This window comes from Balaenoptera ricei, chromosome 7 (genome assembly GCF_028023285.1).
Source record: "Balaenoptera ricei isolate mBalRic1 chromosome 7, mBalRic1.hap2, whole genome shotgun sequence".
In the NCBI taxonomy this organism is placed as follows: Eukaryota; Metazoa; Chordata; class Mammalia; order Artiodactyla; family Balaenopteridae; genus Balaenoptera; species Balaenoptera ricei.
Genome location: NC_082645.1, coordinates 29,745,845 through 29,773,051, shown reverse-complemented (window position 1 = coordinate 29,773,051; position 27,207 = coordinate 29,745,845). Strand labels below are relative to the sequence as shown.

At 39.3% G+C, this 27,207-nt stretch overlaps 1 long non-coding RNA gene across 1 annotated transcript in view; it reads left to right on the top strand.

The window, feature by feature from the left end:
• Window positions 1-17,230, top strand: part of LOC132368925 (uncharacterized) — a 142,819-nt gene extending 125,589 nt beyond the window's left edge. Inside the window, exon 3 of the long non-coding RNA XR_009504183.1 lies at window positions 17,180-17,230. This is a non-coding gene — a long non-coding RNA (uncharacterized LOC132368925). The remainder of the gene's footprint in view (window positions 1-17,179) is intronic.
• The last annotated feature ends 9,977 nt before the right edge of the window (window positions 17,231-27,207 follow it).

Sequence of the window (27,207 nt, the reverse complement as noted above, 5' to 3'; positions counted from 1 at the left end):
GGGGAGTGGTACTCCATCAGGAAGAAGGGCAAGTGAGGGGTGAATGGTTCCCTTTGGAGATGTGACACGCTCTCTTCTCTCCTTGATTTTGCTTCTCTTTGCACCTTATTCTCTTCCGCACCAGGTAGGTTTCCTGCCGAAGGCTGGGAAATATGGCCACATGAAACTGTAGCTTGTATCCTTCCAACACTGTAGCAGAAAGAAAACAAAATCTTTCCTCTCAGTTTCAGTAGAAAGTTGCCAAGGAGGACTCTGATTGGCCTGGACTGGGTCACGTGCCTATTCTTGATCCACTGTGGCCTCGAGGATGGAGTCTTCCCGATCGTAGGAGCACAGGTCAGGTGCTCACACTTATGAGTATGCACGGAGGCAGATGGGTGTGTGGAGGGAAGGTTTGTGATTGAAAGCCCAAAGAAGGGAAGTATGAAATGCAAGCTAGAGTTACCACAGTCCACCATAAACAACAGCTTTATTATTTTATGATGTTTGGGGTTATTCGCTGCCCTTCCCCCCTGCATTAATGTGAAGTGTGTTGAGCAGTAGTAGTAGTTATATGCCTATGTGATACATATTAAGCCTAGATTTTCCTACTGGGAAAACAGACTTCTTGCTGAATGAAGATATTTCACCACAGCTGTACTATATTTCTTCACCATTACCCTTTTGGAGCACTCTGATCCTGCCATGAATGAGAAATTATTTTCCATATACTATCATCGTGTGAAAATGCTTTTTAACAGTTCTGAAAAGAGCTGGTAACTACCTCTGTTACTATAAGGGCAGTAGGTGAAAGTAGGAATTCAATGGGTTCATTCGCATAGTAAGTCTCCTGAGTGTGCTCACAAATACCAATAAGTCAGCGTGACTTTGGGAAGACAGCGTGTGTTTATCAGATATTCTTGCCCAGGCGCATAAACAAATAGAACTGGGACTACGGAAGTGATATGTAGATATGTTTCTGGAAATTTAAACAGGAGTATTATTCAGTAAGCAAAAGACTTGGGTTGGGAATTGGTAACCCTTTGAGGGTCACTACAAAGATGAATAATAACGTATATAAAAACCAAAGGTGAACTTTGGTAGTCAATCCAAGTTTAGTGTAACAATAGAGAGTGCCTCCTCTTTTCCCCCAAATTTCTTTACTCATTCTTTCTACATTTCTGTCTATTTTAAAGACCATTCTTTCTAGTCTATATACAGCCTTATTTATTGATCGAGTTTTAGTCTTCATTTTCTTCACATCCAGAATTTTTGTTGCTAATATGATCCCCGCCTTATACAGAATAAGGAAGCTGATGCACAGAGAGATTAAGTAACTTGACAAAGCTTGCAAAGCTCCTTAGTGGCAGAGCCAGAATATGGACCAAGACAGGCTGGCTCTAGAGCACATGCTGTTTATTGTTCCACTTTGCTGCATTTTCACTAAATTCAAGGTAAATGTTTGAAATCTGGTGTATTGTCAGATTCTCTTGCAGGAGAGTTTTTGTGTCATCAGGATCATTGTATTCAGCCATCTGTTAAACATAGCAACGAGATTATAACTTTTTTGAACACAGATGTGCTCTGAATACAGGGATAATCTGAGTGCTAGAACCGTCTCATCTTCTTACTAGCTGTGTGAACACAGGTAACACTCAGATTCTTCACTTTCAACAAAGGGAACATACTAGCTGCTTGGCACTCTGAAAATTATTGGGAGAAAGTGAGACAGGAAGTGTGAATCGAGGAAGCATGAAGAAAATTGGCACCATGAAAATGAAGCAAACTGAAACCAACACCAGCTTCTCATGATCTTCTGTCATCTCATTTTCCCAGTTTTGTCCTAATTTAGATCATGAACTCTCCAGTCAGAAACCATCACCTCTTTATACAGAGTACTAAGGCTGGTGTTACTATTTAATAAAAATACAAGAAGCAGCAGCAAAAGTTTGAAATTAAATCCACAGCCCTAAGGTGAAAATTATATTGAGTTCCAACTTTAGTTCGTTATGGCAAAGTTAAGGGCGTGGATTTATTTCCTTAATTTTCCTATAACTAGTGTAATGTAGCAATTGAGAGAATGTGGTCCAGAGTCGGATTTCCTGGGTAACAATTCTGGCTTGGCCACTTAACAATTATGTACTGTTTTGAACACACTATATTTTATAGATTCCAAGAAAAACAATATTGTACATTTTCACATCTCAGAAATTGAGATGACTCACACAAAGAACAGTATTTTATGGTCACCATTGGCCTCGTGACAGCTGAGACATAGCTGGCATTGCCTGAGCACAGACACGTACTTGGTCATTGCTGTTCACGTTGTCATCTCTTTACCGGAGTTACGGGCACTGGTGTTATTGCACATGCTGAGTTAATTTGCCATTTAAGTTGTTTTCAGAAAGATTACACAATGCACTTGGCTTTAAGACAAAAAGTTACTCTATACACAAAAACAGAGCAGGGGGCTTAAATTTGATATTTGTGAAGCAAATATTCATCATTAAAGGAATGATCATCTTGCCAGGTTTTCTTCCAAAGAAAAAATCAAGTGCTTTATGATATCCAAAAGAGGAAGGTACCCACATGTAGCTAAAACTGTGTTTATTTTGTTGCTGAGGTGCAGCAAAAGGATTACTTATCACACACCAAGTCATGCAACTGAACTGCACACAGGAGAAATTCCAAATCCCTTGGAATACTGGGGAAAAATTGCAAAGCAGTTTTTGGTGGTATGATACAAGAGTGCTTTCAACAAGTATAAAAGACAAATTCGAAGTGACAAGAAAACATTACATCATAGTTTATTTGGCAGCATTTTCCCTATTTTTTATTTGTATATTTAAAAAAATCGTAATGTGCTGATGGCCTCCTTGAGATGATGAAATATAGAATCTATCTCATAGGCTGTGTGAGGATTCAGTGAAATAACATAGGTAAAGGGTTATTGCTGTGTTTGACACACGATGTGTGTAATACACAGTGGCCATTTTATTAGCATCATCAAATGACAAAGGTCTTCCATTTTCATATCTGCTCTCTAATAGATTAATGGGGATTGGAAACAATTCAAGAGGGATACATTCCATTCGAAAATAAAATGTGGTTTTGTGATCTTGGGGAGACTGGGGAAATTTTAAAAGGTGATGGTGGGAATCCTGCCAGGTGCTTCGCAAGTCAAAGTGATGAGTGAAGCAGAAGACTTTACAGCATGCCTGACACAGGATGGCTTTTCTTGTCTTTGGAGGTTACTCCAGTGCTACCTTAAGAAATTGCTACCCAGCGTCCTGATAGACACAGCTTCAGCTGTGTTTTCTGAGCCAAGAAAATTGGAGACATTTCTACATACCACCTTGGTGTTTTTATTCAAAAAGTGTAGTGTTAATTTCAGTGTACCATTTCACACAAAAAATATTCATAGCTTTAGAATTTGTGATTTTAGCAGCTCTTTGGAACTGCAAGCACATTATAAGACTTTATTGAAAAGTCCTCAAGTAAACAAATGTGGGCCTCAGCTCAGTGAATTTACACAATGTTCAAGTACACAGCTGAATTCAACCTCTGAATTATAATTTTCATCTCACTCAAGCTCTTGCATTCCTCAAAACATAAAAGGAAGACTATAAAGTCATGAGTGACACTAATTGGGCTGTGATTTTTTTTCAGGATCCATTTCCTGGTTAGAAAAATCAACATTTTGAGAGACTTTTTCCCAACGTGTCTCTTAGATTGTGTTCAGGCATCTTTATTAAAAGTTAATGCTTTTTTTTTTTTTTTTAACAGATTAACTTCCGAAGTCTGAAATATTTATTTGAATATATTTGACTTTTATTAATCAAGATAACTAAATATAGAAAAATGGATTAAGTACAAACACACCACTTTTCTCTCACACACGTTTAAGTTACTTTTTGTGAAAGACAAGCAAAGATTATGTGTACTTGATATTTACAACTTTTATTATTTCAAGAGTGCAAGATGATAACATATGATATTTGAGGTCTTAGAAGTGAAAATCTCTCTTATGGCCAGGGAATTATTGACAATTCAGTTCAAAAATAATTCTGGGCTTATTCATTTGGCCAAATTATTTTGTCTTGTTTTTGCATTATAATTGTGATTGCCGTACTCCAGTTTCTTTTTTGGCCCTGAAAACTATCTGGAAATGCTTTGGCTATTGAGTACCATAATAACTGTGTCATGAGATAATTGCTCTAGCAGTCAAGTTACCAATCATGATACAGTGCCTCTGGAAAAGTGGACTTTTGTGCATGTGATTGAAAGTTAACTTGGTGTGCTTATTTATTGATATTTTTAACAAAGTTATCCTTTAAAGTGGGAGGGGAGAAAAATGCTGCTCTGGGACTTCTTTGCTGGCTTAAATTTGTTTCTCCATGTCCAAGTAAGAACTGCCTTTTTTAGTAACATATGTACTCAAGAAGAATCTTCCACTTTTCACATTCAGCTTGTTTTCCCCAAAGGGTCAGATAGATGAAAGAGGAATGGACATGATTGCTGAATATGGTTTAGATCTTCAAATTTATAGGGTCGATCAAGATGGAAGAACTTTTTTTTTTCATTTATTACTTTTCTGTATTTCGTTTAAGCAAAAAAATGGTACAAAACTCTAGTCCATGATGGTAAAACTTTCTCTGAAATGTTGCCTTTCACTAATAAATATTTGATATGAAGTACTTTGACTAGCATTAGATAAATCACAGAATGGAAGGGAATTTTAAGAAAACAACAATTCAAATGTTTTGTGGTCTCTCTGTGTTTGATAGTCTACTCCATTTTTGGAAGTCCCTTTTAAGCTCTGGGAATGTAAAACAATTACCTTTCAAACCACTGAAGTGCAACCTGAATATAGTTAACACCTCATCTGGCTTCCAGGGTGTAAATTAACCTTGTCTACAGGCCATCAGGAACATTTAATGATCTTTATTTGTGAATCATCAACTTTCCAAAATTTGACTAACTGTGATAAAAGCAATGTAATAAAAATTCTTGAATGTAGTTAGGAAGCAAGGTATTATTTTCATGATTTTATTATAATATGTAATATGCTTTTCCTTGATCCCCAAGTTGATTGGTTTCTGCATTAATTCCTCTTTAGAAAAGCACTCTAATAATATAAGGAATTAGTACCTAGCCACCTACTGTCACTTCAAATGCACATGCATTGGCAGGAAATCTAGGGGCTCCCAAATATTCCCTATCAGCCCAAAGGCCTTCTGCTGGGAAGGAGACAGCAGTGGGCACAGAAGAGCACATGTGGCAGGGAGATAGAGTCTCAAAGACTCTGCACAGGAATGTCCCACCAAGATAATTTTCTACTGGAATGCTTGAACAATACATGGATTTGACCTTAGAATAAAGATATGGTTAGCCCTCTCTATTAACTGAAATCAAAAATCTTTTTCTTTCTTTTCCTCCCTCCTCGTGCTTTCCCTTCTTCCTCTTTCTTTTCTCTGTTCATTCCTCACCTGTCTCTTTCTACTTTTGGTCTCCTTTCCTATCTTGGTCTTCTACTATCCCTCTTCCCCCAACCCCTCTCCATCACTCTCCCTTTGAGAGCACAGATAATCTCTGACACATTAGTGTAGACATAATCCCAATTCTCCATCTCTAGCCCTGATCTCTTTTCACCTCCAATCCACTGTTACCTGCTGCCCACTGGACACTGGCAGCTATGGTCATTTAAATCCTGTAGATTCCACTTGTTTTATGTTGAACTCATCTTTCCCTCATTCCTCAACCCAGCTTTTGATCTTCTCTTTCCTATTTCAGTGAATATCCTCACCAACCTTTCAGTTATCTAGGCCTCAATCCTTGCAGTAATCTTGGACTTCTTCTTTGCCTTTTCTTCCTATGTCCAATTAGACATGAGTCCTCCTGACTCTACTTTTGTTACATCTTTAAATCTGTCTTTTCATTTTTATTTCTATTATTAAGGAGTAGACCCTTGTCATCATTCATCTAAATTGGTTTTCACTTCCTTTCTCTGGTCCTTACCAATCCATCCTTCACACCATGTCAAGATATCTATGATACCACAGGATTCCAACACACCAACAATGAGCATTTCATCTTCTTATCAAAAACCTTACATTAGGACCTGGAATTGTAAGCCAATCAGAGAGATGAAAATCAAGTTGAGTACATATAATACTAGATATCAGTATGGATTAGAAGCGATTTATACTACAAGATATCAAATGTAATTCAGACAGTATGGTACTTGAGCAAGAATAGACAAATAGACTTGGAATAGATGAAAAAACTGCAAAGCAATGAGAGTCTGGTATGATGAAAGAACTCTTTCAATAACTGTACACATAACAGAGATTCCAGAAATGAACTCACACATATATAGCTCCTTGATTAATGAGAAAGATAATGCTAGAGTGCAGTGGGAAAGGATGGTCTTTTCAATAAGTGGTGCTGGGTTAATTGTATATTCATATAGAAAAAAATGAAATGTTGACCCCTCTCTCATATATGTAAAAAACAATGGGGGCATGGAGCTGAACGTGGAAGCTAAAATAATCAAAGGGACACACACACAAAATCATTAGCTAAAAAGGAAAGTACTAGTTAAACAGACTGCATTAAAATTAAGAAACATAAAGAAGTGAAAATGCTCGCCACAGAGTAGAAGATGTTGGCAGTACATCTGACAAAGGAGTAGTATAGAATACATAACAAACTCCTACAAAATAATAAGACAAAAGCAAGTAGCCTAATAGAGAAATGCACAAAAGACTTTAACAGGTACTTAACAAAAGAGGATCTATACATGGCCAATAAACATACGAAGAGGTGCTAAATCTTATTAGACACTAAGAACTGCAAACTAAAACCTCAATGAAATACCACTACATATCCACCAGGATGGCTAACATTTTTAAACCCGTACAATACCAGTGCTGGGAGGGATGTAGAACAGGTAGAACTTTTATAATCCCTGGCAGAAATGCAGAATTTATATAATTGCTTTGAAAGACTGGTAATTATCAACTAAAGCTGAGTGTATGCATACCCTCTGATCCAGCAATTCCACTTGTAGATAAATACCCAGCAGAAATGGGTAATGAGTGCATTTCAAGCTGTGTACAAAATTATTTATAGCAGCACTATTCATAACAGTCCCAAACTGGAAAACCACCTCAATGTCCATCAATAGTAGAATAATAAATACATTTTATTTCACTCCTTGATACGCATACATTCTACCAACACTTTTTGGAAACCGTTGGCTTCCGTAATATACATTCTTTGTACTCACTTTGCGTCTCCCTGAACTCCTATGCATGGTGAGCCCAGTGGAATTCCTTGCTCTTAGGGCATCACGAACACTGTATGCAAACGGGGTGGTAAGGAACACTAGACACACAAATTTTGTCAGTCTCCTCTGCTTACACACATGCTCCATTGTTCTGTTGGACTTACTGACAAAACACAAGTTCAAAGATAAAATTATTAAAAATTTAACAGTAGAGCAATAAACTAGGCATGGCCCTTCTGAGTGAGGGGCATTCCCATGAAACCAGCCCTTCATGTTAATCATACTTCAATACAAAGTTATTAAAAGCAAAGTGAACAAATAAATATCCTTTGCTGGCTTCTTCACTGATGAGCAAATAAAGTTAAAATTCCTTAGGCTAAAATAAAGTTTAAAAAAATTTTGTCTCAACTCTAGATTTCTCGTCCCTCAGTCCCCTCCCCACAAACCAATTTATCCTTCTCTAATATTGACCCATCTCAAAACCTGAGATTCATCTTACACCACTTTTTCAACTCCTGACAGCAGGTTTGGTTGCCTTACTTTCACAAATACATCCACCTTCACCTAGAAATTGATCACTCTAATGTAAGCCCCACGGTACCTGAGCTCCTACAATAGGCAGTAAGCAGTAAGCCTAATCTAGTAAGCAGCAAAATGCTGTAAGCAAAATGAAAGCCAACACCAAACAGCCTGGTGTGGAGGGGAGGGGAGCTTCCAGTCACCCTTCCTCCATGACCCTCCACAGTCATTCTCCAACCAGCAGGCAGATTACCCTTTACAAAATGTTTGTCACTCCCTCTCAGTTCCTGCAGGGGCTTCCCACTCTGTGGAGAATGAAATCCAGACTTCTTACTCTGAACCATGAGGTCCTCCCTGCACACCTCTCTGTCCTCATCTCTCTCTCCTCCTCACTCATTTTGCCCCAGCTTTCCTGACTCTCTTAGGATTGATTCATGGCTTTTACATTTGGTAATTTCTCCATCTAGAATGCACATCTTTGCGTGGCTATTCCCTTTCTGTTAGGATTCAGATCAAAAGTCTTTTCCTCGGAGAAGCCTTTGCCTCCCATTGAATATAAAGCAGCTTTCTCCCACCAGTCTGCGTCGTTGTTACCATAGATAGCATCAGACTGACACATGTGTTTGATGTTTAATGTCTGGATCTTCTCTCTAGAATGTAAGCTCTAGGCTGTCTTGTTCATGGTTGTATCCCCGGATCCAAGAACAATGCCTGGTACATAGTATATGGTTAAATGTATTCCATCTCATCACTTGCTTTTGGAAGAGCGATTGAAGGCTCTCATTCCCCAGGTTGGTTTGGCTTTGTTATTTATTCTTCCCCACTGACACTCCTCAGCCAGCCAGCAGGGTTTTATTTCAGTGAGGGGATATTAAGAGGCGTGTGTGGCAGGAAACCAGGGCTCAAGGTAGTTGGTGGGAAGATAAAGAGGAGATATGCTTATTCTGGAGAGAATTTTTTTCTTTTTTCTGGGAAAGAGAGAAGTATGTTTAAAGTAGGTTTTGGAAACTTCTGCTGTCTTGCCATCTAGCTCTCTCTACCTTCTCAGGAAACCATCAGTAAAGTCTGCATGGCTCAATTGTAGGTTTTGGGGGAGGGGAGGATCGTTCACCATGTGCTGATACGGGGTTCGTATACAAGGCAAGGTAGGGAGCCTCAGCAGCCTGGCCTCCTTCAGGTTACACCTGTTCTTCAACTAACATGGACTGCTAAGTTTGGTAAGAAAAATATTTTATGCTTTCTTTGGCTATTGCTTTTGTTTGTCACATTGTTGCCAAACATCCCTCTCTAGGCATCCTCATATGGAAAAGACCTCGTGGGTAAGAGCAAGGGTACTAGAGTCTGACTTCTTTCAAAGCCCGGCTCTGCCCCTTTCTAACTATGTGAACTTTGGCAGGTTGACTAGCTTCTCTGTAAAATGTTTGTAACACCACCACTTTTCTCATTGTCTGCTGTGGTGGTCAAATAAGATAACACATTTACACAGTGGCAGGCAACATATGCATACAACAAAGGTTAGTTTAGATTCTCCCTTCTTTGGGAGGCAAACACCTTGAGAACAGGGTAGCTGTGATGGGATGACATCTGTCATGATTTCACGTCTCGTGGAGGAGCCCTATAAGTCGTTGTATGTGGCCAATTGCAACAAACACTTGTATGAAATCTAGGCTTTTAACGTTCAAACTTGAAATAGTCTTGTTCTCTTTTATAACACCCCTTTAAAAGGACCAGTATCCTATTGTCATTTGTTTGAGTTTTATTCTTTTCCCATGCCTCTCCTCAAAAAGAATGTCTTGGAACACCTGACAAATCAAACAATAGACACATAAAATCGCAAATGAATTAAGATGACTTTGTCTTGAGAATATTAATGATACAAAAATAGCTTTGGGAATAAAATCTTTGGATGTTATTCTTCCACCTTTCCCTTCTTTTCTCCCTAGGAAAACCACAACTCATTATCATTTACTGCTTAGTATGTGAGGTCTTTCTTTAGTGCCTTATCTCTCTAAGGCTCCATCACAGCAGGGTGAAGACATCTTCTACTTAGTATTCCCTACAATTCCTAACTCTATACAGTCAGTCCTTTGTATCTATGGGTTCCACATCCATACGTTTAGCCAACTGCAGATTGAAAATACTAAAAAGAAATTTTACAGAAAGTTCCCAAAAGCAAAACGTGAATTTGCTCCTCACCCAGCAACTATTTATACAGCATTTACTTGCATTTACAACTATTTACACAGCATTTATATTGTATTAGGTATAATAAGTAACTTAGAGATGGTCTAAAGTATGGGGGGGATGTACATAGGTTATTCAAATACTACAGCATTTTATACGTGGGACTTGAACATTCTTGGAGTTTGGTATCCACAGGGGTCTTGGAACCAGTCCCCCACAGGTACCCAGGGAGGACTATAGTTTGTACGTGGTGCATGCTCAAGAAGGGGCTGAGCTGAATTTCATGGTGTTGAAGAGCTAGGAGATCCCAATACCTCAATGTATTGTCATTTAAACACCTTGCACAGACCTCAAAAAAACTTCTGATTATCTTCTGGCTCTCTGAGGAAGAAGGCCCATTAATGAAGACCCCTTGCCTAGTCAATAGGTTTCTGCCTGAGGTCTCCTAGTGGCTGGAGAAAACCTTGCTCACTGTCCTGCCACCAAAGCGACAGGAGGTTTGCCTCTGTGAGTCTCTAAAGAGTCTCAGTGTGCTGGACCCCTAGTGAGCTTTCTCCCATCTCACCAGCTTCAGAGCTGGTGGGTGTTCATGGAACGCCTCTCCGGAGAGAGCTTCGGGGTCTTGGACTTCTGGCTCTGCCTTATTCATCCATTCATTCTTCCATCCACTCACACGTTCCCCACTTTTTACTGAGTGCCTCCTATGTGCAGGACTCTCTTCTAGATGCTGCAGGTAGAGCAGTGAATAAGACACACCAGATGTCCGCTTTCTCTGTAGAGCTTACATTGCAGTGCAGGGAATGGTGGTGGAGACCAATGATGACTAGATAAATAGGTCAACAAAAGTTCCAATGGGCTTAGGTTTCATGAAAGCCTTAAATGGAGAAGATTTTAAGGATGTGTCAGTGGCAAACTAGCTTAGGCAAGAAAGAAATACATTAGCTCATTTGACCAAAAACACTACTGGGGAGGGCTCAAAAAATTGAAGGAGGACTTCCCCAGTGGTGCAGTGGATAATAATATGCCTTCCAATGCAGGGGACACAGGTTCAAGCCCTGATCCAGGAAGATCCCATGTGCCGCAGAGCAACTAAGACCATGCGCCACAACTACTGAGCCCGCTTGCTGCAACTACGGAAGCCCGTGCGCCTAGAGCCCGTGCTCCACAACAAGAGAAGCCACTGCAATGAGAAGCCCATGCACTGCAATGAAGAGTAGCCCCCGCTGGCCCCAACTAGAGAAAGCCCGCATGTAGAAACGAAGACCCAGCACAGCCAAAAATTTAAAAATTTTAAAAAAATTGAAGGAAGAGCTGCACCCACAGAGGTCTCAAGCACTGGGATTTCCCCTGCTATCAGCTAGGAATTTCACTATCTATCTTTCATTTTCGCTTGTTTTGCCTTGCCTGCATTCTGAAAATAGGCTTTGACCCATGGCATGAGAAAACCTGCTGAAAACCTGGAAGATTGACTGAAGACCCCAGGTTCACATCTTCTCATTTTAGAAATCTCACTTGATAGAGAACTTCTTTCTCTTAGTACCTGTGCAGCAAATCCAGGAAAGGATTCTGATTAGCTTCCCTTGGGTAGCTAATCAGAGATGTGCCCATCTCTGAGTTAATCACTGTGTTGAGGGAAATGGATTTTGTAATTGATCAAGTCTGGATCATAGGCTGAATCCAATGACGCTGAGGTAGAATTTGTTAACAGAAGGCAGGGCTCACAAAAGGTGAAGGACAATCAAACAATAGATTTCATAGTCTCCTAGAGTTCTCTTTGCTGGGTCAGAAGATCTAGCAACCAGGGTACCAATGGGACAGACCACCAAATAGTATCTTATCAACAGCCTAAAGTTCTTGGAATTCTCAGAACTAACCTTAAGCCATAATTCCAACTTGGGGATGGATTTTCATGTCATGTAGCTATAAGGGACTAGGACAAAGAAGACGCTGAGCAGGGCAAGAAAGACCTGGGATCCTGGTTCTTATTTCTACTCTGTGACCTTGTGCCAGTTATATATCTTGGGACCTGAGCCCTCTCATTTGTGAAGGATTTTTGCATGGATGAAGAACTGTAAGTTAAAAAAAAAGATTGTGCAAATGCGACGTATTAAGTTTCCTTACCCTTGGTCCCCAATCACCAAGCTTAACCTTTCTGAGGCATAACCATTCAGTGTCTCTAGGATCATGGGACTGCAACTCCCAAGGATAAGTTTAGTGCTAAGTGTAGATCTAGACACAGAAAACCAGTCAGTTGGGAATCTTGGGATCCAGAGTGTAAAATAAAGGTGAATTCCCCTATGCCAGCCAGGAAGGAGAAGGATTAGCAGAGCATTGAGACTACCAAAAGTCAGGATGGGGGCAGCTCCCCTGAACCCCAGGTTGCCTGGGATCTTCTGTAAGCAGTCAGATATTTCCTTCGCTGACGCTGAGGAAACTCTCATAAATGCTTCTTAAACCCTTTCTGCCTCCATTTCTTGTTTGTAGGGCTTGGTTCTCTGGAAGTTTAAAGATAGCTATTGATTTTATAGGATCTTATTTTATGATTACAGTGTTTCTGCCTATCACTGTTCAATGAGATTATCAAATCTTCAAGAATAAAAAAATAACTACCATTCATTCATTCATTCATTCATTCAATAAAACTAAATTAGAAACAGTATGTGTAGACTGGAACCAGAATGCCAGGGTTAAGTGCCAGTTTACCACTAAACACCTGTGTGACCTTAGGCAAGTTACTTATCCTTTCCGTGCCTCAGTCTTTTCCTCTGTAAAATGAGGAGAATCATAATATCTAGCTCACAGGGTTATTTTGAGGGACAAAAGTGTTTTTTTTTTTTAACATCTTTATTGGAGTATAATTGCTTTACAATGGTGTGTTAGTTTCTGCTTTATAACAAAGTGAATCAGCTATACATATATATTTATCCCCATATCTCTTCCCTCTTACGTCTCTCTCCCTCCCACCCTCCCTATCCCACCCCTCTAGGTGGTCACAAAGCACAGAGCTGATCTCCCTGTGCTATGCGGCTGCTTCCCACTAGTTATCGGTTTTACATTTGGTAGGAGAGACAAAGGTTTTTTAATAGTAGGTTGTAAGCCCTCAATACATGCTAGCTATTAATAGGGCAACAATTACAATGTGACAGGTTCTGTGCTATATTTATATCATCTGAGTTATTCCTCACAATGGCTCATGATAGCGTTATTACTATCCCCATTTTACAGATGACATATCTAAGAGGTGGAGCTCTCTGACCAAGGTGTTATACATCTAGGATACAGTGGATCCAAGGTTGAAATCCTTGTTCATCTGGCAAGAGCCCTTGTTTTCAATGACACCTTACCATTACCTCCTTGCTTGTGGAGTCCCTGCCTTCAGTTCTGGGCACCCAGATGCTCCCTTATAGAACCATGTGTCTGGAGCAGATTGATTCTCCTGGAGTTTCCAGGTTTGCTTTCAGTCTTATCACAAGCCCGGCGTTTTTCCCAGAGCTAACTCACATCCTGGTTTCACAGTACAGAGCTGAGGTACAGAGGCTGTGTTGAGGCATTTTTTTTCCTCCTTGTCATTTAAGGTCAGGATTGGGTACAGCATGTTGAAATATATATTGTTCACAGCCTTTTTCTGTTCACTGAACTTTCCAATTAGTGTCCACTTAAATGGATGCCAGGGAGAATTTCTTACAAGTCATGGTGTCATGTTGAATTGTGGTGATTATGAAGGCTACAGTGACAGGAAAGGCTTGAGATATTTTTTTTCTCTCCTCATGTTCCTTGGTTAAAAACTGGCTGTGAAAAATAACCCTTAAGTTGAGAATTCCCTGATAGAAAAGGACATTAAGCCTCTTTTTCTTTTTTTGCCATGTTGTTTTTTAAAAGTCCTTCTAATTTAAATGTTCCATTTCCTTGAGTTTTGTTTTAAAGATTATAGTTGTATATAGCGCCCTCGGGGTAATGTTTTATTGATTATCAAATGTCTCCAGTGCATTTCTGCTCTCCGTCTATTTAAGTAGAGAACAAAATAGTGTGGGTTTTCTGTCTTTCATTCCAAATGTCATTTGCTGTGAGTTATTTTCTGGTACTCGGTTGCTTTCTTTTCCTTTTGTTTATCTTCTTTTGCATACAGTTTCACTTTACAAAATTGGTTATAATATGGGATTATGCTGTGTTCCGAGGGTGAATTTGAACATTAGGACTGATATTTTATTTTGTGACAGAAAGATTAGGGTATTTTTTTCCTCTTTTATTCTCATTCAAAAAAAAAAAAAAAAAAAGGAATGCTCCAGTCAATGAATAATTTAAGTCCTTGAATTCTGAAGAACGTATTTGGGTATTTTATGGTACAGGCATCTTTATTTTATGTTTCCTTCCCCAAGGCAGGAGAGGTACAAGGCATTATAATATGAACTCAATCAGTCATGTCCTTTCCCCGGGCTCTGTGGTGATGAGAGTCTCATCTCTAAGAGGATTTAATTCATGGACCGGAAGAGAATTCAAGGAAGCTGCTGTCACCCTTATTTAATCTCCATTGCATTTTATGTTAGTCTAGGAGTACAGACTTGCAGTTTCCCTTGCGCTAAAACCAAAAAGGTGGGTTTTCCTATGAAAATACAGCTGTCTCTGGAGTTTGCTCAAGGATGGCCAGGTTTCGATCAGAGGAGTTAGAACAGGTTCTCTGTGTAGTTCCCTCCTGGCTCTACTGACAGCTCAGTGGGAGGTATGAGGGGAGAGGGGTGTTTCTAACCGTGCTTTGGTTCTGTTCTCCGGCTCAATTTTATCCAGATCTATTATGGCATTTCTGGCTATCTCAATTTAAAAAAAGGAGCCTGCAAACATTAAAGAAAAGTGTTGATTTTTCTTATCGGCAATTCAGAACGTACTGGTAGCAGAGGACAATTTATGCTGAATTGTATCTGCTCCCAAGTTTCAAGGCCATTTCAGGGTGTGGCAAGTCACTAGTATAGCTAGTTTGCCTTTTAGAACTGAATTGGGCTTCTTTGTAAGTTGGTTGTTTGGAATTCAGGAGGATAATAATCTATACAAAGCATTATTAAGAATACTGACTTGATTCCTAGGCTAGCCCTCCAACATCTGTGGAGCTTACAATGCGATTGTAGCGTGATATAATTGTACTGATGAAACCAGCAATCACTTACATTTGGAAATGTGTTCGGAGTTTCAGTTACCTCCATTGTGGCCCTGGTTTTAGGAGCTAATATTTTTCCTCCATCCCCACTAACTCCACTGCTTCCTTGGCTTACCACATAGAGACATGTATGTCTTCATCTCATGCCTTGGAACTCCTACATTTAATCTTTCTCAGTTCTTTCAGATGTTCAGTGTGCCATCTTTCTATCAAGTCAAGACCCTCATTTTTGCGAGCCCCTCTACTTAAAATCTCCCCCATTCATTCACCTCTTGACTGACTCCTGTTTGTCCTTCAGTGTGGGTGTCACCTCTTTGCAAGAGTTCCTCCTTCTCATGCTTCAGTTTGTCTTAAGCCTACCCATATTCAAACTGCCCAGGACTTCTGAGAGTATATACAGGTAACCCAAAGAAGAGAAGATGGCCAGTCGAGCTTCCATACTTACACGGAAAGACAACTGCTATTTCCACTGGCCCTTGCTTGTACTTGTCCCTGATGAGCACTGGCCCTCCAGATATGTCAGAAGATGCTATTCTACTCTCCTGACAATGATGGTGAGATTCCTCCAGGGACTTCCATGTGTCTTTGAAGAAGATGACACCACCAGCACCAGTGCTAAGCTCAGTCACAGCTGCCCCATTCTTGGCTCCCAGGGTCTCAGATCTTCGTGCTCAGCCTTTCAGTTCACATGGATAGTTCCCTCCCAGGGAAACAGGAGGCCCCACAAATACTGGGTCCTGACTGATTCTCGTCCTACACCCCACAGATCCAGGCTACCCTTTTTTCTTCTTTCCCAGAGATTCATACCTAATACTTGAGCAGTATATTAGTTTCCCAGTGCTGCTATAACAAATGAGCACAAAACGAGTGGCTTAAAAGAGAGAAGTGTATTCTCTCACAGTTGTGAAAGATGGAAGTCTGAAACCAAGGTGTTGGCAGCGCTATGCTCCCGGTTAAGGCTCTAGAGAAGAATGCTTCCTTGCCTCTGGTAGGTTCTGGTTGTTGCTGGTTATCCTTGGCCTTTCTTGGCTTATAGATGCTTTATTCTAGTCTCTGCCTCCATCTTCACATTGCTTTCTGCCCTGTGTGTCTGTGTCTTTGTGTCCAAATTTCCCTTTTCTTATAAAGACACTAGTCATATGGAATTTAGGGCATATCTTAATCCATTATGACCCCATCTTAACTTGATTACATCTGCAAAGACCTTATTTCCAAATAAGGTCACATTTACAGGCTGTTAGTGGACATGAATCTGGGGGGATACTATTCAACTCAGAAAAACAGTTTTCTCTTAAATGTTCAAAATCCAAAACAGTCTTATTTTGCCTCTTTCCTCACAATATGGGGATCATTTCCCACACTCCTAAAGAAGGTTACTCCTAGTAGTTCTAAGGTGACTCATCCTCATAAAGAAGATTCCCCAACAGAGCTGGGAGGTAAGAAGGAAACTAGAGTACAAAATTTAAGGAGATGCTCATTCTCTGTGTCTTTCAAGTACAGGGTTGTACTTACACGACCCTGAGAGTGGGTGCCTCCTTAAATTTTGGGTATATGTCTCTTATTGCCTCACCCAAGTTTCAACCCTGTGCCCAAGGTAATATAAGGACTACACCCATGAAAATGGCAGGTGGGATGAGCAACATTCCTGGCCCCTTTGTCAACAGAAAGAGAAGAAAAATCTACAGTTTCATCTGTGGTACCACACCCTGAGACATAACGATAACAAATGATGGAATAGTTCCTTAGCACTGAGCTAAGGTCTCTATCTCATTTATTCCTCATACCTCTAAGAAAGTATTACCATTGTTCCCATTCCATAGATGCAAAAACATATAACTGCAGTTCTCTTTTCATCTCATAACACTTTGACTGCCACAGTTCCTGCCACAGCAAGTGTTCAAAAAATGTTTGAACCAGAAAGCCTGGAATTTTTTGAAGAAATTATTTGTTCATCTGACAACTAATCAGAGTGGTTGTTTTGTGTATGAATTCACTCAGGCTGCTATAACAACATACCACAGACTGGGTGACTTAAATAACAGAAATGTCCTTTCTCATAGCCTGGAAGCTGGGAAGTCCAAGATCAAGGTGCTGACCGGTTCAGTTTCTGGTGAGAGCTTTCTTCCTGGCTTGCATATGGCTACCTTCTCACTATGTCCTACTATGGCCTTTCCTTGGTGCATGCACAGAGAGAGAACAAGGTGTCTCTTCTTATAAGGACACTAACCCTGTTGGGTCAGGTCCCCACCCTTATCTTATTTAACTTTAGTTACTTCTTTACTCCAAATACAGCAACTCTGGGGAATAGGGCTTCCACATGTGAATTCTGGGGGGACACAAACATTGAGTACATAGTACTCTGTGTCAGGTACTGTTATGGACAGTAGCATGCAGAGATGAATTAGACATCACCCTGTCCTTAAGAAGCTTAGGGCCCAGTGTAGCAGGTCTCAACTCGTCAATGTGGAAGAGGGAAGGACTATTAGAGTTACCAGTGGAGCTTCTCCCAAACTAACAGACAAGCACTCTAGGAACCCTTAGATTTCTCACCTTACAATTTGATTACCCTGAGAAGTACTTTATTTTCTGAGCCCCAAATGATCCTAGTGCCCAAATGATGAAAATGCTGTTATGCAAAACTCCCTCCTTGCTCAATAATTGAGCTGTGCCTAAGGGTCATGTAACAACTTTGAATTATGCTTTTTCCTTAATAAAAATAAATAAATAAAGAGATTTTAGGACATCCTTCCTCTGAAATCCCTCTGCGTTAATTAAACTTAATTGTGTAAAGCGATTTGATGATTAATTTTTAAAAACTAATAAAGTATTACTGTTCTAATAAATAATAATATTTAATATATGCTAATGAGGGCTCACATTTATAAACTATTCAATTTTTAACACCACCTCTATAATTTATTACAAAATCTAATGAAAAAATACTGCTTACAAGAAGCTCCGCACTTGGATCATGGTTCACTGTAGTCTATATCCCTGGTTCACTTTTTGGTTGGAAAAGAACTGGTAAGTATATTATATTGAATAAATCACAGAGAGAGAGAGAGGAAGTGGAACTTATTTCACATGTTGGAGAATCTTTTCAGGTCTAGGTGGAGTTGGGGGGAACGGTCTTCTTGAGTTACCACTTAGCTTCCTAGAATCACAAACTATTGCTTAGACTGTAAGTTTTCTACATCACAATGTGTCAGTGGCTAGCACACTGCCTGGTGCAGAGGAGATGAGTAACACATACGTGTTGAATGAACGAATAAACAGATTGAGGATCTGCTACTTAACCCTCTTCTTTCTCTGTCCTGGTATTTCTCCAGTGTTGTTGGCTATGAAATTGGTTGCTCTCCCATCAGGAGAAGTAGAAGGAAATTGTTCAATGGCTTTAGAAAAGTGCCTTAAATATGATTCCTTTCATCATATGGGGAGATCTAAAATGTGTGTTAATAAATACATAATATACATACTATAACTTAGATTGAAAATTAAATTTCTTCATGTAGAGTTAATTTTTATTACACTGTAGACTGGTTATCTGTTCATAATAAAGTTCTAGAATGCTGTCCCAGCATGTTTTCCCACAAAAATAACTTTTCCCCTAACTACTGGACAGAAATGAAACATTTTGGCAGAAAATAATATGCGAGAGAAAAGCAAGACTTCTCTTTTGGGGGAATGGGGAGAGCATAGACGATAACTGGTTTAGATATTAATATAATGCAATTTGCAAAGAATAAACAATTTTATTTCCTTCCAAAATGTGGTTTTATTACTTGGCAAATTCAACCTGTATTTAATCAGATCACTAAATATTTCTTCTTATAAGGTGTTAGAAAGATAATAATGTTCTTAAGGAATTTTCTTCAGGCAGTAAGTATTTGCAGGCAACCATATGTAGTTGCATCATACCTTTTAATAATGAGGTAGGATTTTCTTCCACCCACCCCCAAGATACTAGAAATATTTTAAATAGGGCCATAAGATGGACTTTCCCTTAGACTTAACACCTACTGATGAGAGGACAGGCCAGAAACTAGAAAGGCAAAATTGTTTTGCCAATCAGTGATGTTTCAATTTCAGCTTAAGTTGTTTGGTACAAAAAGTGCCTCAGTTACTGCTAGTGATTGATGGGGGTTGTTTCTCAAGTGCTAAACTGTAAAACTATTTTATATAGCTGAAAGATATGGTAATTTTTCCCACTGATTTGGGGAAAAGAGAAGTTTAAAAAAATAAAATCTGAACTTGCAGAGTTATTTCTGTGGAAATGAAGAAAACAACTTAGGATATTAAGTATTAAAAAATTCACGCCCTGAATCTTGAAGCAATGATAAAAATGTATTCATATTCCTAGGTGGTGTGTTTTTCTTTCTCTCTCTCTCTCTTTTTTTTTTCTATAATGAGATGCACCGAGTTTATTTGGGTTAGGTAAAACTCTCCACTTTCAAATGTAAGCTGGAAGGAAGCTCATCTTCTATGTTAATGTTAAAAAAGCGAGCAAATGCAATTCTGTGTTTTGAGAGACCTCTCAGGGCCACTGTGACTGGTTTAAAGAAGAAGAGGAGGATATAGGTGATGATTTGACTGGGGGTGGCCCTAGCTTGCTGGGGAGGCGGTAGGGATCGTTACTCTTTTGTCAAACTGGACAGAATCACATCCTGTTCCCTGTTTCCTGACCTTCTGCTCATTCCCAGGATGCAATGTAGAACTCAGGAAAGCACTTGAACTATTTCAGTATCTAGTATTGTGTGCCTTAAAAGAGCTCTACCCTTAAAGACTTACTTTGGAGGAAACGTTGAAGGGTTTACAGTGTTGAAATCTCCTGTGAACATGCAAGCATTTCAAGAACACTCTCTAAGTCTTTTTTGAGCCTAGGCTCTAGGTAGGGCCTAAACAGCAAGGAAGGTTGTCCCTCACTTCCCTTTAGTACATACCGAATGCCTATGGTGAACCCAGTGTGGTGTGATGTGCTAGGAAATGAGATTACTAAGACTTGGTCTCTCATCTTCCAGGGAAGGATGGGGCAGGAATTGATCTGTGATATGTATAAAGCAGGAATAAGACCCTAGAGAGAGTTGGGGCTTGAGAAAGTGAAAGATGCCTGCCAAATCCTTCAAATTCATTTGTTTACCAGTATTGCGCTGGCCAAACAAATGAGTCAGTGGCATGATTTTTGACCCCTGGGATGACCCTTTGCAAACTTTGACAGAGGGGCATGGGCTGAACAGTCAAGCCACTAACTCTAATACAGTACAATGTGGTGCGTGTTACAATAAATACAAGTATAAGATTAACCGCTGTGGAAGCAGGGAAGAGACAATGGTTAGTTCTTCCTGGGGATATTTTACATGATCTCAGAAAAAAATGACATATGAACTTTTTTTCTGTTTTGAAACTAGTATTTATTGTGGGCTGACTGTGTTGACACTAGGCACACACTGTCACATATGATCGAAAGGAGGTTATTGAAGAGGCAGGAAAGCCCAAGTAAAAGCTGGGGGATTTCAATGTGTGGAGAATGACATTCTTGGAGGCATGTTGCAAAAGTTTTTTATATCATTTGAGGCAGCACTTGGTCTCTCAGCAGCCTTGGGAGGTTACGTGGGGAGAGAGTATACAGGAAGAAGACAGTGAGCAGAGGGCAGGACTTTGGGGAGTGGTCACAGGGCTGAGGAAAGGAATCCATTTAAGATGACTGAGAAAGAACAATCAGCAAGGATAGAAGGGAAACCAGGAGACAGTTTGGCTAAGCTAGCTTCCATAGAAAGGCTGCAAAGAGAGAGATGACCGTAAGTCCCCCAGCTTTTCTAACCCTCTCCATCTAAGTACTGGACATGAGAGTAAAAATGCCATCTTGTATTTTCCAGGGTTGGTATGGTGTCTCTGATCCATGAATTCATCAAGAACCCAACATCCTTGCCTCATTGCCCTACTGTCCTTAGGGTGTTGCCCTCATCCTTATCGTCCAAGGTAGTGGTATGATGTTCCTGGCAGGAGGATGGGGGAAGGAAGGAAAAAGAAACAAAGGGTATATGTCAGCTGACTCTTAAGGTAGGTTCCTGCAAAGTTATGGTAGATTCCTATACCCAAATTATATGTAATCATATCTTATTGATCAGAAGTTAGTCACATGGCCTTACACTCCTGTAAGGAAGACTGAGAAATGTAATATTTATTCAGAGAAACCATGTATCCAGTAAAAACTTAAATTACTATTAAAGAAAAGCAGTGGTCTCTTCTACACTCAAACAGGGATATTGGGGAGATCAGGATTTCACTGAAGTTCAAGCATTCATAGAAAAGAGTAAGGGTATAAGGAAATTTTAGCATTTTGTAAATAAAAGACAAAAAAGCACAGTTACACTATTATCCCAAATTATAAGAATTTGAGTTCCCTATCCACTTTACTGTAAAGCTTCCTAATATTTCCAGGAGTTTCTCTCCCTAAATATCTCTGAGGGTCCTCGGGTAGTATAAAAATATTCATGAACCATTTCTTACCATCTCTCATGCTTTTCCTACTAGGGGAGCAGAAACTGATGTTCTTGAGGATGAACACCATGATGACCACCCTTTCTGGTCCTCCATTACCACCATCAGGGGATCCAGAAATCTACCTTGATGGCTCTGTATTCCTTCCTTTCATGGATGCCAGTTGATTTATTGCAACAACAATATCTTCATGAGCGGTAAAATCTCTTTCAGTTCAGAGCCTCTCACTCTGCCGTGGCCCATGAAATACACTCATATTACCAAAATTAATTGTACTAGTAGTAACTGAATTTTCAGTGGTGTATGTAGGCGGAATTAGTACTCTCACCTCACCCGTAGCTTTGATAGACAGACATATTCATGCTTCCAAACTCCTTCTATCTTCTATGGCAGGGGTCCCCAACCCCCGGGCCGCACAGCAGGAGGCAAGTGGCAGGCAAGCGAGCAAAGCTTCATCTGTATTTACAGCCGCTCCCCATCGCTCGCATTACCTCCTGAGCTCCGCCTCCTGTCAGATCAGCAGAGGCGTTAGATTCTCATAGGAGCGCAAACCCTACTGTGAACTGTGCATGTGAGAGATGTCGGTTGCACGCTCCTTATGAGAATCTAATGCCTGTTGATCTGAGGTGGAGCTGAGGCAGTGATGCTAGCTCTGGGGAGTGGCTGCAAATACACATTATCATCAGCAGAGAGGTTTGTCTGACCAGAGACCATAATAAATCAATTGCTTGCAGACTCATATCAAAACCCTATCAGCGAGTAGCAAGTGAAAACAAGCTCAGGGCTCCCACTGATTCTGCATTATGGTGAGTTGTATAATTATTTCATTATATATTACAATGTAATAATAATAGAAATAAAGTGCACAATAAATGTGATGTGCTTGAATCATCCCGAAACCATATCTCTGCTCCCCCACCCCTGCCGCCGTCTGTGGAAAAATTGTCTTCCACGAAACCGGTTCCTGGTGCCAAAAAGGTTGGGGACTGCTGTTCTGTGGTAAGCTCCCTCCCAGGCATCCTATTACTCTTAGTTAGAATCTGCCTTGGGCCAGACCCTTATCAGCTCACTGACTTATTTTAATATCTAATGTCAGTGGAGAGGAGTCATGGACTCATGGATTCAGCCCTCTTTTTCTCATAAACCTTACTTGTCCTTTATTCATTTGTTTTCACAAATAGTTACAAAGAAGAAGGCAAGTTGCTAGCCTGGCAGCATCCAACTATAAAATGAATGCACGTGAGTCTGTTGGGAAAGGCATGATAGAACTTCATGGGTGAGCAGAGTCTAAGCCCTGGGTTCAGTCTGTGCCCTATGACACTAGAGGTAGAAAGAGAATTCCACAGGAGTTAGAGCAAGGGACTAGGAAAGAGCAGGCAGCAGGAAGTGGTGTGGCCAGGGAAGGAAAGGTCTGTGACAGGGGTGATGAGACGTGATGGATACAGACAACGGACTGGAGAAGTATCCCTGTTGGGTGGTGATTATGCATCACAAAAAAAGGGATAGCATTCATGAACGTGACCAGGGTCACCAAAAATGAGAGAATAAGACTGACAGGAAAATTGGGAGGACTCCTAGGTGATTTCCTTCCTTGGTTTTCCCCAAGGTCAGTAATATGTATGAGCATTTTGAAACTGTTTCCACAAGTATGTTTTGTGGAATGCTTATAATTTATAATTAGTTAAATTTTAATATGCATTCTAAAGAAATGACAGTTTCCCTGTGGTTTTAAAAAACTATGCTGTTAATCAACTACTTTTGAATATATTTACCTGTATTCTGAAGGGACGTTAGAAATTCTCCCCACTCCCAATTGTTTTCTTCTGTAAGTGTACATTGTGTTTGTCTTGGGTCTTTAGAGTTTTAACCTTTCGATAGGGGTTAGTTAGCAAAGAAATTAATTACATTACATTCTGGAATAAAGGGATTGCATATGATTTCATTACTACATCCACACTTGGTAGAACGGTGGACATCAGAACCCACCGGCCTATTTTGTGGATAGAGAGGAGGGAGAAGGAGTAGAGTATTAGCAGCAAAACAGGGTGCCCCAAAACTTGATTACTGACAACTTGTTGTCATTGGCAAGATCACTACCACTTATGAGAGGTTTCTCATCAGGTCCGCAGAGCACAGCAACAGGGAATCCAGTATTCCCTTACATGGTATGTCTTGGTCCAGGCAGGTAGAGAAGGGGAGAGCTGGCTCCAAGAAGGGGAACTAAGGATGCAGGTATCAAAACTATAGTCTCTGAGGTGAGCTGGTAAGAGCAAGGCAGGAGCCAGTCCTTGAAGGATACTAAAGGAGAGATTCAAGTGTACAAAATAAAGTGGAAAGGATCTTGATAATTACAACCGAATGATAAAGTCAGGGATTGAAAGAACCATGAACTGAACTCATCTGTAAACTTCTCCATCAGTTTTAGAGGACTCGTCATCAAGTACAGGGAACTGGAGTGCATTCCGGATCCTAAGCCTTAGGGGATTCCATTTTGCAGGACTGCAGCCGCTCCATATTCACGGCTACTGGACTAAGCAGCACCCTCAGACTGAAAACAGAGAACACACTCTCTAGTGCCTCTTCTCTCACTACAGGGTTGTGCAGCTGAGATGGAAAAAAAAAAAGACTAATTAGTATAATAATAAGTAATATTTGAATACAAGACTACGCTAAATGTTTCATATACTTTACCGCATTTAATTCTTAAATCCTAAAACTATTTACATATTAGGAAACTGAAATAGAGGAACTGGGATTTGGGTTTTTCGTGAAGGCTTTTACCACTTGAGGTTTCTATACATAAAAATATCCTGTGCACCCACTGAAAAATCAGGCAACCAGTTTCTTACCCTACCTTCCTCAAAATCATGCAATTAAAAAATTACTTGACATTTTTGAGACTTCCTTTCATGTTGATTTTAGCTCATTAATAATTTTCAAGAGGAAGTTCCCTTGTATGGCTGTGATTTTGGACATCTCCAGTGGGTAATGTTTGTGGAGGGAATGATACAGTATCGTAAATAACTATATAGCTCTCTGCTTCCAAGAGACCTTGGTTTATATCTAGTTTTTCATCATATCAGGTATGTGTCCTCAGGAAAGACTCATCTTCTCTTAAGTCATATTTTTCTCATCTGTAAAATAGGGAATAATAAATAAAATAGGGATATTCTGAGTATTAAATGAGATCATGTGCATAAGGAGACATGGTCCCTGATATATGCAGCTTAAAGTCTAGCAGGGGGGGATAAACAGCAAACCAATAAAACCAAAGCAGAAATGGAAGCCACTCATATAAAATATATTAACAAATTGTAATGATTTGTGAAAAAACAATGACTTTATTTGAGATGTAAAGGTGGCAAGGGATATGATTCAAATTGTACTCATACTTTATCTTAAATACAATATCAAGTCTTTGAAGGCTTTTAAGAAAAAGAATATCATGTAATTTTCACTTTAAATTGATCATTTTGGCTGCTCTGTGGAGGATGGATGGAGGGAGGAGGGCAAAAAAGGGCAAAAGCAGGGAGACCAGGTAAGCAATTAGAGTGAAAAGAGAGATGTAGGTGGATTCAAGTAATATTTTGGAAGTTGAATTGATTGGATTTTATAACGGACTAGATATAGGAGTTAAGGACAAGTGATAAGATATTAAGGATGATTCTCAGATTTCTGGCTTTACCAATTGAGGTTTGAAAGACTAGCGATGGAACAGATTTGGTGTGGGAGAAGGATGATCAAGAGTTCAATTTTGGAGCTGTTGAATTTTAGGAACATTTGAGATATTTAAGCAGATGTGTAGAATAGGCAGCGGGCTATCATGTCTGAGGTCTGTACTGGACATATACATTCAGGAAACACCAGAATTTGTATATGGTTTCATAGCCATGAGAAAGGATGAGAGAAGAAATGTGTAGAGAAGCAGGTGGAAAAATGAGCCTAAAGATATCCCATATTAGAAGGTAGAGGAACTATTAAAAAAAAAAACTTGAGTGACAAAAATAGAAAGAAAATGAAGATCTATTGTCTATAGGGCACAATTTTATACTTCAATAGAAAGTTTAATTTTCTACTATTTCTTACCTAGTTTTATCTTATTTGTCTAATAAGGTGAACATTTCTAGATAGAGATTATGATTCTTCTTTCTCTGATGCTTTATATTGCAAAAGTCCAATAAATATTTTTGATTGATTTGAGAAAAAGAGATGATAAAATAAAGATTCTAACTTACATCAGAATACTGAAAGTCATTTTACTTTCCATATCAAATCCTTATAGTCTTTTAACAGACCATTAGGAAGATTTTAGCCCATCTCTTTGCGTAAGAGAGAAGGAAAATTTTCATAGCAAAATCATGTTCTTCCTTGTCTGCTTAAATAAGATATCTTATTTGTTAGTAGATAAAGGCCATTCAATTGCAATAAAGACTCTAAATCAGAGGTTGACAAAATAGGCAAGTATCTGATTATGATTCCAGACCTATTCAATGGCTAATCAAAACTATAATCTTTAGTTGATTACATTTAAGAGTGGTAACACTTCAGGTTTGTATCAGTTAATCATGAAACCAAAAAAATCTATTAAAATACTTCATAGCCTTTGTACCACCTGCCCACTAGTACAGTAATTACTGAAAGGCAAAAAGAAGAGTAGGGAGGAAGATTATTTCTAAGAGGATTTTAGTTTTAATACTTAGTTAAATTATGGCTACATGATTGTCGAGCCAGAGATCTACAGGAAAAATGAGAGATTTAGTAGAAGATAACAACTGAAGTTTAAAAATAAGAAATCTAGGCAGTCATGTTTATCACCTGACTGTGGTGATGCTCTCCCCTCTGGTTTTTCATCTGTTTTACCTGGGGAACTGGACATTCATGGGATGAGCCTTTTGACTGAAAACAAACAAAAACAGAACAAACGGACAAAAAACAAATCCCCAAACCCCATTCTTTGGATAACAAAAAACAAATCCCCAAACCCCATTCTTTGGATAACATCTATTGTATTGCTCTGGGTTGGTTCAAGTAAACTTCAAGGCATGTGTGTTTTTCCTTTGATTTCTAACATTATAGAAAAAGTGGTCAATAGATAATGTTGTGTTTCTTAATATTTATTAATATTTTAATGTAAGAATGTAAAGCAAATATGTCCTATAATACTGTTTTCTGGATAATTATGGTTGACATGGAAAAATAAGAAGCAATGTATGAATACTGGGAAAAAATGCAGACAATACCAAGAAATATAAAGTGAAAGTAAAAGCCTTCATACCTCAAACCCAGCCTTTCTATTGAAGGCTTTTTTGAACAGTGCTTGTGTAGCTTTCAAAAGCATATATGTGTATATTTCATTCATTCATTCATTCATTCAACGAATAATATCAAAACATTTATTATGTGTTGATACATGCATAAATATATATGTATGTACACATATAATGCAATGTATTATATGTATGACATACATATATGTATATACATAATGTATTGCATATATAGTACATGCATACATGTATATGTAATATAGCTACAAGATATAAAGATATGTGTGTGTGCATTCCAAAAACTACTAAAAATGATTTTCAGT